The 13,516-nt window shown below is 39.9% G+C and overlaps 1 long non-coding RNA gene across 2 annotated transcripts in view; it reads left to right on the top strand.

The window, feature by feature from the left end:
* The window catches only part of LOC145545141 (uncharacterized), a 523,562-nt gene that overhangs the window by 77,284 nt on the left and 432,762 nt on the right, over positions 1–13,516 (top strand). Inside the window, exon 3 of one of the 2 annotated variants that reach the window (XR_014081898.1) lies at positions 12,594–12,668. The exons of the other annotated variant lie outside the window; for it this stretch is intronic. This is a non-coding gene — a long non-coding RNA (uncharacterized LOC145545141). The remainder of the gene's footprint in view (positions 1–12,593; positions 12,669–13,516) is intronic. 2 annotated transcript variants of the gene reach the window in all.

The raw sequence follows: 13,516 nt of genomic DNA, 5'->3' as shown, positions 1-13,516 counted from the left end.
CAGACAGAGGGGCCTTGCTGGTTACAGTCCATAAGGTCCCAAAGAGTTGAATACGACTGAAGCAACTTAGCATGTGCACACATATATTAAAAATATTTTGGGCTTCCCGGGTGGCTCAGATGGTAATGCAGGAGACCCAGGTTTGATCCCTGGGTTGGGAAGATCCCCTGAAGAAGGAAATGTCTACCCACTCCAGTATTCTTGCTTGGAAAATTCCATGGAGAGAGGAGCCTGGCAGGCTACAGTCCATGGGGTTGCAATGAGTCAGACATGGCTGAGCAGCTAACACTTTCACAAACTATGGACTTTCAGTGATTGTAATGTCAGTGTATGTTCATCAGCTGTAACAAATGTACCCTCTGGAGGGGATTACTGATAATGGGGGTCTCTAGGCATGTGCAGGGGCAGCATTTGTATTTGGGAAATCTTTGTGCCTTCCTCTCAGTTTTGATATAAACCTAAAACTGCTGAAGCAAATCTATTATGAGGAAAAAAATGTATAGAAAGTTATTGCTACAATTATAGACACCATCTAAGTATTCAGTAAATAGTAGTTATTATGTTAATGCATCTAACAATAAGAGAATAAAAAATTATGTTTTGGTTCTATTTAATATATAATGGAGTAAAGTAAAACTATTAAAATCGTGATTATGAAAAATAAGGATAGAAACCAACAAAAAGGGTAAAAACAGTATTCATGGTAAAATATTACATAAAAGAATGAGTACCCAAAAATTTATGCATGATTTCATTTCATCTTGAAACACATGCCAGGATATTTCTCTATTTTTATAAACAAAAGACTGGAGGAAAATGCTGAGCATGATTATCTCCCGATAAGTGATACTGTCTTTTTTACATAGTTACTTCCCATTTACTGTAAGCTTGGATTATTTTCCTAGTCGGTAAAGATATGTACTCTTCCTTCCTACTTCCCGAAAAGACAAAAAAAAAAAAAATACCCACAAGGGTTCTTGCCATTGTAGGATATTACCCTATTTGAGAAATGCTATTTTGTTATCCAATTTAAAATTTTTCAAATAATTGTCTTAGGTGTAATTTTTTTTTTGTAGTATATTTCCTTTTGGACAATGTTTGTGTGTGTGTATGAGGAAGGACAGAATTGAGGAACAAACTGAAAGAGAACTTTAAGAAAGAGAGAAAATAAAATTTAAGCTGTTAAGATTTGGAACAAAGGCATAGAATTTAAGGAAGGAGTGCTAATTATTTAGACACAGAATTAGCAGGCAACATAAAGGACACTTTGACTCTTGATTTGCATATTCTTTGAGGATTTCACTTTTCCAGTTTCGTGCGTGTAGCCTCTATACAGTTATGCCTTTGGGGCAACTTATGGGTGAGACATAGTATATCTGAGAGAGATAATTTGGAAACTCCTTTGGATGTGTTTTTTGATGGACAGTTCATACACTTACGTTTGCCTTAATATAAGAACGTCTTGATAGGAATGGATCATATCTCCAATGCTCATGTTTGTAAACCACTTTATCTTATCTTGTGATCCTATAAGCTAAACAGAGCATGGGTTCTCATCCATCTTGTAGAACAGAATACAAAGATGGGGACATTGAATGAATTGTCCCTGTGCTACAATAGAGCACAGTAAGAATTAGAACCTGGACTCCTCCCTCCCAAATCTAGGCTTATCCATCCCAACCGTGTAGGGGTTTTTGTTGTTGTTGTTGTTGTTGTTTTTTAAGATATCTTATAACATAAACAAGAACACAAGGAAAAGAGAAAGTGAAAAATGAAAAAAACTAAATTAGGGTGAATAAAAATTATAATTCTTGATTACATGTTATATGACTTCCTGTCTTGAAAAAATACCCGTATTCAAGTCCTAATCAGTTACTCATGTACAGATGTGTAATGCTTGGTTTTTAAGTCCACTTGAAGAAGCAGTAGATAATGGAAGGGCTTTATGTGTAATTAGAGCTGTGCTTCCTGCAGTAATTCTGCTACAGTCAGAGGTCTGGCAGCTTTTCCTTTTAGTTCTTAGGTAAATACAGACCTAAGTACAGGATTGATTTTTAGAAAAGAACATTTACCAATATTGTGAAAACACTTTACTCAAAGTATTTCCAACATTAACCCGTTCCAACTAAAATCAACCTTGCTAGAGTAACTGTTTAATAGTGAGAACACTGGACATCTGGTCAGGACAGCTAAGTTCTTGGTCACTAGTGTCTGAAACACCCCAGACAAATAATGTAAACTCACTTGGCCTGAGTTTCCTTTTCTGTGAAGTAGAGGATTTGAAATAGGCTAGTGCTTCTTGACTCAGTATGCCTGACAGAACATAGCTTTTTACAAATGCTAATGTTTGACCGGACCTCTAGACTTAATTGATCTGGATGAATCTATGCAGGTGCTGCCTACACCAAGCAGCTTTAAGATCCATTGGGTCAGGTGTTCTTTGAGATGCTTCTAGCTCTGAGATTCCAGGGTAATGTGGCTATATTTTTCCTTCCCCTAGTAAATCAGGAGGTGGTATAGTATCCACCCCTTTCTCTCCTCCATTCTTAGAATAACTTTCTGACTTGTACTTAAAGGAGTGATTTTCAAATTTTAGTGGTGACTGGGAACAAAAAGCTAGTTAAAAATGTAGATTCCTATGCCCCACTCCATGAAATTCTGGTGATGCTGACCTGGGGTGTTACCTAGGAATCTGTATTTTTCACAAGCAACCAGGTGATTCTGAGACTACTAACTGAGAACCATGCTTTACAATACACCGTCAAGGGTATAATCTGTAACTGGAAGGATAGGGCTCTGCCCAGGGACTCTTTGGGATTCTGGAATACAACTTTTAGCTAAACAGTGAAGTAGATGCAGAGACTCTGAACTTCAGAGCTCTGAGCCTTCCTTTTCATTTGAGCCAGGTAGCCAGGATCCTGACTTTCCTCAAAATCTTCTGTAAACAGGTAACAGGGAAAAGATTAGGACCCATAATAGACAAATAATTTTCTATAAATAAATAGAAACATAAGCAACATTGGAAAAACAGGCCAAAGATATGAATAGGCAACTCACAGAAGAACAAACTCAATGGGGAGTAAGCATTCATATTATCAGAACAATAAAAATAAAATTGGCACACATTTAATAAATTGGTAGTATCAAATGACTGCAAGGGAAAGTGTTACTGCCAAGCATTCCTGGGGGAATATTAACTGTGTGAGCCAGTTTAGAGGGTGTGTTGATTGTATCTATTAAATATGTTTATACATATTTAAAATGTAAATTCACTTACTAAAAATGTAATTTCACTTCTCAGTATTAACCTTAGAAATACTGGAATATAAACAAAAGTAAGTATATTCAAGGATGATTTTTAAAATTAAAAAAATTGAAAGCACCTAAATGTTCCTAAAGGAGTAAGTATCTAAATAAATTTTGGTAGTCTTAGTATTATGCAGCAATTAGAAGAAAGGAAATATGGACCAACTTGGGTAGCTCTTCGGGACTTATTGCTGAATGAAAACCTAGTTATAGAGTGCTCTTCACTGTGGTAACTTGTATTTATGGTAATGCCATCAATTCCCTCCTCTGTATGCATGTGGCATTCCTCCAGCAAGAGGTTGAGTCTCTTCCTGACCTCACTTTGAATCTGGGATAGTCTTAGTAACTTCCTTAATCAATAGAATATGGCAGAAGTGATTCTGGGACTTCTGGGGTTAGGTTGTGAAAACCTTTGCAGCTTCCTCCTGGGTCTCTTTGATCTAGCTATGATAGCTTTTGCTCCGGGAGAAGGCCTTTGCTATGTAAGAAATGCTCTTGTCCTGAGGATGGTGTGTGTGAAAGGGGGAAGATGCCAGTCGGCCCTGCCTAGTTTGGCCCTTCCAGCCATCTCAGCTGAGGCAATGGACATGAGTGAAGCTGCCATCTTGGACATCATAGTCCCAGCAGATGCCATGTAGAGAAAAACCAAGGACCTATACAAATGGCCCAGGGCCCAGTCAAGCCACTCATCCATCCATAGTCTTTTGAGCCACCCCAGGCTGAGGCCCCAGATGTGAAGCAAGATAAGCCATCTCTCCTATGCCCTGCCCTAATTTCTGATTCTCAGAATTGTGGACGTAGTAAATGTTAGTACCTTTTTACACCAGTAAATTTTTGTGTGGCTTGTTACACACCAGTAGATGACCAGGACACTTACAACACATTGTGTGTTAGAAAAACATAGAAAACAATACTAGATATTTTCTGTGTGCTTGTTTATATGTGATCTATAAGGATAAATACTAATCTGATGACAATATTTATGTCTAGGTCAGAGAGGAAGTCAACATGGTGATCCTTAAAAGGGACTTTAATCTTTTGTAGAATCAGGGTTCAATCAGGAAAACAGAAGTTACTGTGAAGCTTCGAGTGGGAGGGGCTTGAATTCAAGTAATTAGATGTTGCATAAAAGGCGGGGAGACGCAGCTTTGATACCTGGGTCAGGAAGATCCTTGTATCAGGAAGATTCCCCGGAGGAGGGCACGGCAACCTACTCCAGTATTCTTGCTTGGAGAACCCCATGGACAGAGGGGCCTGGTGGGCTACAGTCCACGGGGTTGCACAGAGTCAGACACAACTGAAGTGACTTAGCACCGCATGACACATAGAGGGCAGGAGAAGAGAAGGTAAGGGAAAGCTGACATTAATGCTCATGTGTGCCACTAACTTCCAGAGAGTGAGGAAGTTGCAGGAATTGCAGGAAAGAACTTGGATGATCCCCTTGGCTGGCAGCACTGAAGGAACTGTGTGGGGGCTGCTGTGAAGCCTCATGGCCACAGAATATCTGCCCAAACTGTGTGGGCATAAGGATGGGTCTGTCTCCCTTCTGCCTTCCAAGTCTTGACTGAGTACCTCCCACTTATGAAACATAATTGAGAATCCTCTTGGCAAGGGGTTCCAGGAAACAGCATAGAGAAAGGAGGAAGCTGTGATTAGAAGCCAGCAGAAGACCCTGCTCTGAAAAAATTGTGAAACACTAGCTGTCTAAAGTGCATATAATTGAAAGTTGCTTCACGTAGTAATTCTTTTACAGAGATGCAGATTTTAAGCTTAAGCTCATTAAAAAACCTAGTTATTTTCAGTGTTTGTTTTTGCATCATCCCCCCTTTGACAGCAGATAGTGAGATGGCAAGACAGTCCCTGACGATGGTCCCATGATCCCCACTTCCTCGTTTTCACTCTCTTGTGTCTTTGCCTTCCTCCTGAGTTTGGGTGGCACCTGTGACTTGCTTCTAAATGTTAGAGCACAGGTGATGGAGGGATGTGATAGGAGTTAATGATCATGTAATTATATCACTGAAATGTGTAGTTCAGCTCTTGCTGGTTCTGTCTTCCTGGCTGGCTGTGAGGAAGGAAGTAGCCATGTTGAGGAACCCATGTGGCAGGAAACTGTGGGCAGGCTCTAGGAACTGGGAGCAGCCTCTGGCCAACAGCCAACCAAACCCGGAAGCTCTCAGTCCTGCAGTCACAAGAACCTGAATGTTGTCAGCAAACATGTGAGTGGGGCGGTAGCTAGATCCTTCCACAGCCAAGCCTCCAGATGAGAACCCAACCCTGGCCAATGAGTCAGTTGAAGCCTTGGAGAACCCTAAGCAGGGGACCCTAAGCTAAGCCATGCCCAGACTCCTATGCCAGGAGGTGTGAAATAATCAATACATGTTGCTTTACGCCTCTCAGTTTGTGGTACTGTTGTGATGCAACAATACAAAACAAGTCCAGTGACTTTTTCTGCCTCTGGTTGGGCCTGACCCTGTTGTGGACCTGTGAAGCTGTTCTCTGGAGGTCCTGTGTTTCACTGGACCCCTCTTCTCGCAGTGGTCACCAAAGTAGGGGGATAGAGAGGCATATCAGTCTTAGGTGTGGGCAAAATGATCCATTGGCATATGAAAAGGAAATATTTGAATTTTTATTTCTTTCATTTCAGTTCAGTCGCTCAGTCGTGTCTGATTCTTTGCGACCCCATGAACTGCAGCACACCAGGCCTCCCTGTCCATCACCAACTCCCGGTGTTTACCCAAACTCATGTCCATTGAGTTGGTGATGCCATCTAACCATCTCATCCTCTGTCGTCCGTTCTCCTCCTGCCCTCAATCTTTCCCAACATCGGGGTCTTTTCAAATGAGTCAGCTCTTCGCATCAGGTGGCCAAAATACTGGAGTTTCAGCTTTAACATCAGTGCTTCCAGTGAACACCCAGGACCGATTTCCCTTAGGATGGACTTGTTGGATCTCCTTGCAGTTCAAGGGACTTTCAAGAGTCTTCTCCAACACCACAGTTTAAAAACATCAATTCTTCTGTGCTCAGCCCTCTTTATAGTCCAACTCTCACATCCATTCCTGACCACTGGAAAAACCATAGCCTTTACTAGATGGACCTTTGTTGACAAAGTAATGTCTCTGCTTTTTAATATGCTGTCTAGGTTGGTCATAACTTTCCTTCCAAGGAGTAAGCATCTTTTAATTTCATGGCTGCAATCACCATCTGCAGTGATTTTGGAGCCCCCCCAAAATAAAGTCAACCACTGTTTCCACTGTTTCCCTATCTATCTGCCATGAAGTGATGGGACCGGATGCCATGATCTTAGTTTTCTGAATGTTGAGCTTTAAGTTTTATTTCTTTACTTTTCTCTAAAATTATAAGAAGGAATTTAAGCTTTCAGAATATTCAATATATAGACTGACACTCACTGGGTTCAGACCACATGTCACAGGGTCACAAATTGTGGAGATAGATGAGATACTTTTAGAGCATCAGGAGTCCACCCACAGGAAGAGGCTCACACACAAGTGGCTGTCTCATTCCTTCCTTCATTTCAGTGCATTGTGAACATGACAGGGCAGGGGAATTCGGTATCATTTTATCTGCTTGAGTAAAATAATCTTCCCAGTTGCCTGGTGGCTTAAAGAGATTCTTACAAAGAGTGTAAGAAACTGAAATATAATACTAATAGTCCAAGCACAAATCATTTACAAGAAAATGGCAGTACTGATTTTTTTTAGTATGATCATTATTTTACATTATGAAATTAAAAACAATGATAGTATTTTACATATTAAAATGTAAAATTATTAAACATACCATTTGATATATGAGTGATGCAAATATTACAGCATGCTTTTATGGAATTATTTTTTTAGCTTCTGTGACTTTTTTATTTTATTTTTTATTATTATTTTTTTGACTACCCATAATGTTTTGCCTTTTTTTTTAATTTATTTATTTTAGTTGGAGGCTAATTACTTTATAATATTGTAGTCATTTTTGCCATACATTGATATGAATCAGCTGTGGGTTTACATGTGTTCCCCATCCTGAACCCCACTCCCACCTCCCTCCCCATCCCATCCCTCTGGGTCATCCCAGTGCACTAGCCCCAAGCATCTGTCTCATGCATTGAACCTGGACTGGCGATCTGTTTCACATATGATAATATACATGTTTCAGTGCTATTCTCTCAGATCATCCCACCCTTGCCTTCTCCCACAGAGTCCAAAAGACTGTTCTATACATCTGTGTCTCTTTTGCTGTCTCACATATAGGGTCATCGTTACCATCTTTCTAAATTCCATATATATGCGTTATCATACTGTATTGGTGTTTTTCTTTCTGGCTTACTTCACTCTGTATAATAGGCTCCAGTTTCATCCACCTCGTTAGAACTGATTCAAATGTGTTCTTTTTAATGGCTGAGTAATATTCCATTGTGTATATGTCCCACAGCTTTCTTATCCATTCGTCTGTTGATGGACCTCTAGGTGGTTTCCATGTCCTGGCTATTATAAACTGTGACTGTTTAAAACAAGTATCCAAATAAACTTACACCATTGACTTACAATAATCCTAGAGAAAAATGATGTGAGAACAAAAAGGTGTTTTGTGGCACTAGAATGATGAAGAGTTATTAAATATTTTATTACATCTTTCATTCATTTAAAAATTCTATTCTTGTGTATGTGTTTTGAAATGTTCCTAAGTATTTGTAATTATAATAAATTATAAACATGGAAGTGAGTTTAATCATATTGGTATTACAAAATATTATAATAATATAGTATTTAGATTGAAAAATATTTTTGTGCCCTTAAGAAGGAAATAAAATATATAATTACCTAAACATATTTTTCAGTTCGGTTCAGTCACTCAGTTGTGTCTGACTCTTTACAACCCCGTGGACTGCAGCACTCCAGGCCTCCCTGTCCATCACCAACTCCCGGAGTTTACTCAAACTCATGCCCATTGAGTCGGTGATGCCATCCAAGTTCATCTTAATTTTTAATATTTATTTTTCAATTTAAATATGTTTTGAAATATAAATATTAATAGATAGGCCTATCTGTAATTTATAAATGCATACCTGTATATTAGGGATGCATGCCTATATATTTTTATTGCTGGGGTACAAAATCAATTTGTTTGAAGATCTGCTCCAGTGAGTAAAAATACCTAGTATGTCTAGAATTGAATAGATGGGTTTTCTTGATATTGCTCAACCTTATAATGTACCCAGGGTGTCTCCAGGTTGGTGAGGGTACCTACCATTGTATGTGTGTGTGTGTGTATGTATGTGTATGTGTCCTACAGAGTTTATGGGAAGTCACAGAGACCAGGCAAATTCAATTTATTTATTTAGTTAGCAAATTCAGTTTCTTGATTAACTTTCAAGTCATTGTGGGAGTGATTGAGAAGGGGCTGGATTCCTACCCCAGAGGAACTTACTGTGTCATTGTTACTGTAGAGAAAGACATAAATAAGCACATGTGTACTGTCATAAGATATAAGGTAGCCTGTGATGAAGTTTAAAGAAGGTAAACATATTGAGGACTCTTGGTTATGAACCAGACTTTGGACCTCAAGCTAATTACATACTGCTGTGTTTTGCTTTCTTAGTCTGGGAAATAGATAATAATGGTGGTAGTGGTTTAGTCGCTAAGTCATGTCTGACTCTTGCAACCCCATGGACTGTAGCCCACCAGGCTTCTCTGTCATCCCAGGCAAGATTACTGGAGTGGGTAGCCATTTCCTTCTCCAGGGGATCTTCTTGACCCAGGGATCGAACCTGCGTCTCCTGCATTGACAGGTGGGTTCTTTACCACTGAGCCACCAGGGGAGCCCAAGATAATAATACCTCCCTAGGTACCTAAAAGATCACTGTGAAGTTAAAATAATTAAAAGTTGAAAACTTAATGTTAAGTATACAAATAATAGGAATTATATTTTAGCCTAGAGATCTACATTCTTTTTAAAAGTTTCAGTTTGAATTTTTCGTCCCCCCTCCCCGCACCCCCCCCCCCCGCCCCGGCAAATGAAAATGTTGATAGTTGATTCCTTGCTTTAAATCCAGGATTACTCTGTTAGAATTTATGCAGAACTTTTCATTTTAAGCTATATATAAGGTGGCATTGAAGTGAGGAAAGAGTCTTCTGCCCGTGGGTCAGGACTTTTTTAGATTTCCTTGGAGAACTGTTATTTCTTTCACTTCTGTAAAGATTGAGAAAACTCTCCCAAGCTGCATGTAAATTAGTTTATAACACTTCCTGTTAAAAAAAAAAAGGTGACAAATGGAAAATAGTGAATAAGCAGGGATTTACTGACCTCTGATGGCCAGACATAAAAACTGCTACTTTTATCATGGTGCATATATTTCATGGCAAATCAGTTCAGTTCAGTTGCTCAGTCGTGTCCGACTCTTTGTGACCCCATGAACCATAGCACACCAGGCCTCCCTGTCCATCACCAACTCCCGGAGTTTACCCAAACTCATGTCCATTGAGTCGGTGATGCCATCCAACCATCTCATCCTCTGTTGTCCCCTTCTCTTCCTGCCCTCAATCTTTCCCAGCATCAGGGTCTTTTCAAATGAGTCAGCTCTTCTCATCCAGAGGCTAAAGTATTGGAGTTTCAGCTTCAACATCAGTCCTTCCAATGAACACCCAGGACTGATCTCCTTTAGGATGGACTGGTTGGATCTCCTTGTGGTCATGGCAGATAGATGGGGAAAAAGTGGAAACAGTGACACATTTTATTTTCTTGGGCTCCAAAATCACTGTGGACAGTAATTGCAGCCATGAAATTAAAAGATGCTTGCTCCTTGGAAGAAAAGGTATGACAAACCTAGACAGCATATTAAAAAGCAGAGACATCACTTTGCCAACAAAGATCCATCTAGTCAAAGCTATGGTTTTTCTAGTAGTCATGCCTGGGTGTGAAAGTTGGATCATGACAAAAAGTGCCAAAGAATTATGCTTTTGAACTGTGGTGCTGGAGAAGACTCTTGAGAGTCCCTTGGACTACAAGGAGATCAAACCAGTCAATCCTAAAGGAAATCAACCCTGAATATTCATTGGAAGGACTGATGCTGAAGCTGAAGCTCCGGTACTTTGGCTACCTGATGAGAAAAGCCATCTCACTGGAAAAGACTCTGATGCTGGGAAAGACTGAGGGCAGGAGGAAAAGGGGATGACAGAGGATAAGATGGTTGGATGGCATCATCGACTCAATGGACATGAGTTTGAGCAAACTCCTGGAGATAGTGAAGGACAGGAAAGCCTGGAGTGCTTCAGTCCATGGGGTCAGAGTCAGACAAGGCTTAATACTGAGCTGTCTCTGAAAGCTACCCAAGGGTACATTATAATGGATTTAAGCATCACTGGCCAAGAAGAGGGAGACCATAGGATGTCAACTAGTCAACCTTCCTTTTCTCAAGGAGGCTTTTGTCTAAATCATCCTAGGCTAGATCCTGTTAGGTCAATGGTTAGTTCATTTAAAAATGCTTCACTGTGTAAGTTGGAGTAATGTCAAACTGTGCCTGTTTAACTTACATTGTAGAAATGATTAGAATATTAGATGATTAGATCTTTTGAAGTATTTTAATCAGAAATCCACACTCCAGGAGTGGTTAATTAGCATTTGAAAGACTTTTCAGGAACCCACACTAGAGGAAGATCTCACCACAGCATTTCAAATATTGTTATCTAAATCTGCAGTCAGTCAGTCAGTTCAGTTGCTCAGTCGTGTCCAACTCTTTGTGACCCCATGGACTGCAGCACGCCAGGCCTCCCTGTCCATCACCAACTCCCAGAGTTTACTCAAACTCATGTCCGTTGAGTCGGTGATGCCATCCAACCATCTCATCCTCTGTCATCCCCTTCTTCTGGTTAATTAGTGTAAGAAATATTTGAAATAATGTTTCTTTGTAGAATTGGTGGTGTATAAGATATATGGTTGGCTAGAAATATTATATAGATATCTTAGCCTTGTGTGAACAGGGTATAAGAATCTTGCAAAAAAAAAATGTATGTGGAGCAGAATTCAGTGCAAATTTTGCTTTCATCCTGGTCTTCCTGGTAGCAAGGTTACGAGGGAGGAGATCTATAGCTCTCACTTACCTATAATCTTTGGAAGCATTATGCTTGCATGCTAAATAGCTTCAGTCATGTCCAACTCTTTGTGACCCTGTGGACTGTAGCCTGCCAGGCTCCTCTGTCCATGAGATTCTTCAGGCAAGAATACTGGGGTGGGGTTGCCATTTCCTTCCTTAGGGAATCCTCCCTATTCATGGATTGAATCTGCGTCTCTTATGTCTCCTGCTTTGGCAGATGGGTTCTTTACTACTAGCACCACCTGGGTAGCCCTTGGAGGCATCAAGAGTCATCAAAGAGAAGCTGACGATTGTGAAATGGTTCAGTTGGCTTACGTTGATTTTATTCTTAAAACTTGACAGAAAAAAATTATTATAAAATCTGCTTTAGTGATTTCTTTCCCTCTATTTTATACCATATTTCATTAAGATATGCCTTCTAGCTTTTATCCCAAATCTTATCTATTATTATTTACATGTGGTTCCACTGCATACGTAAATAAGGGAAATGAACTAGCCCCAGCCAAGATGTTTTTCTGGCAGAGATAGCTTAAAAAAAAGCAAAAACCATGTTTAAAGACACTTGATTTAGGGAGTCCTTAGAAAGTAGCATTGTGCTCTTCTGCATGGCTAAAAAATAGCTGGGAGGTTGTTTGGACATCTTAGCAGACACTGTTGGTAGCCTGAAGTCTAACAATCATTTTTTTGTGCTCAGGAAGCTTGTGTTTTGTAATGCCACTGTTTTGTCAATTTACTAGAAGGGGAATAGGAGATAATGAAGTTGAGATGATGATATTATTTTTAAAAATCATTGTTTCATATAAATAAGTATAATTTTAAAAATGAACTGTATCATATCTTTAAAAAGTGGGTTAGTACTGCTTTGAAATCTTCATCCAGTACTCAAAAGTTAGCCTTAAGGCATAAGACCTGGCCTCGGGGAATCTCTGGACCTCACATCTGCTCCTTTCCCCTCATTTACTCTTGTCTGATCTCACTGACCTTCCTGCTGTTCCTGCATCACTCCCATCACACACACCTTGCTGTTTGCATTGCCTAGAATATTCTTCCACCTCTTTCATGGCTCCCTCCTTTCTCTATCAGGTCTCTCTGCTCAAATGTCGCTCAGGTAGGAGTTCCTCACAACTTTATCTAAAATATTAGCCTCAACCACTCTCCAACCTCCTTGTCCGCTTCATTTTCTTCACAGCACTTACCCTTCATACTAATAGCATCTCACAGTAAGATCTACAAAGGCAGAGAATTTGTGCTTCGCTCAGAAACAGTGAGTAAATGACTCCCTCCATAACTATCATATGTCTATCTTGCTATTAACTGTTAAAAATTGTAAAAATAAAACACAAATGCCAAAAATAACACAGAGCACGTGTATAGCTTAATTAATCTTTTAAAGTAAGCATGTTTGTAAATCACCCCTTCAGGTTAAGACATCACTTTCCCAGCCTCCATTCAGCTCTTCTATGTGCCTCATTCCAATCACAACCCCTGCCTCAGGAAAGCATCACTAGTCTGGTTTTCATAGTAATCACTTCCTGTGTTTCTTTAGTTTTAGCACTTAAGTGTGCATCCCTAGTGTTTTCGTTTAACCTTGTCCTATTTTTGGTTTGCTCGTCTTTAAATTTTCTTCCGTTCCATACATTCATCTTCCATTGCTTTATTTTTCTCATAACTTATTCTTTGAAGATCTCAGGCTGTTTTTGTTGTTTTCTTGTCCAGTCACTAAGTCGTGTCTGACTTTTTGTGGCCTGTCAACTACACCACTCCAGGCTTCCCTGTCCTTCACCATCTCCCTGAGTTTGCTCAAACTCATGTCTGTTGAATCGGTGATGCCATCCAACCATCCCATCCTCTGTTGCTCCCTTCTCCTCTTGCCCTCAGTATTTCCTAGCATCAGAGTCTTTTCCAGTGAGTCACCTCTTCGCATCAGGTGACCAAAGTACTGGAGCTTCAGCTTCAGCACCAGTCCTTCCAATGAATATTCAGTGTTGATTTCCTTTAAGATTGACTGGTTAGATCCTGCTGTCCAAGGGACTCTCAAGAGTCTTCTCCAGCTCCACAGCATCAATTCTTTGTTTCTCAGCCTTCTTTATGGTCCAACTCTCACATCCATAC

The sequence above is a fragment of the Giraffa tippelskirchi genome, chromosome 4, assembly GCF_054371585.1.
Source record: "Giraffa tippelskirchi isolate mGirTip1 chromosome 4, T2T-mGirTip1v1.2.pri, whole genome shotgun sequence".
In the NCBI taxonomy this organism is placed as follows: domain Eukaryota; kingdom Metazoa; phylum Chordata; class Mammalia; order Artiodactyla; family Giraffidae; genus Giraffa; species Giraffa tippelskirchi.
The sequence above is the reverse complement of the archived record's forward strand: the minus strand, read 5'-3'. Positions and strand labels throughout refer to the sequence as shown.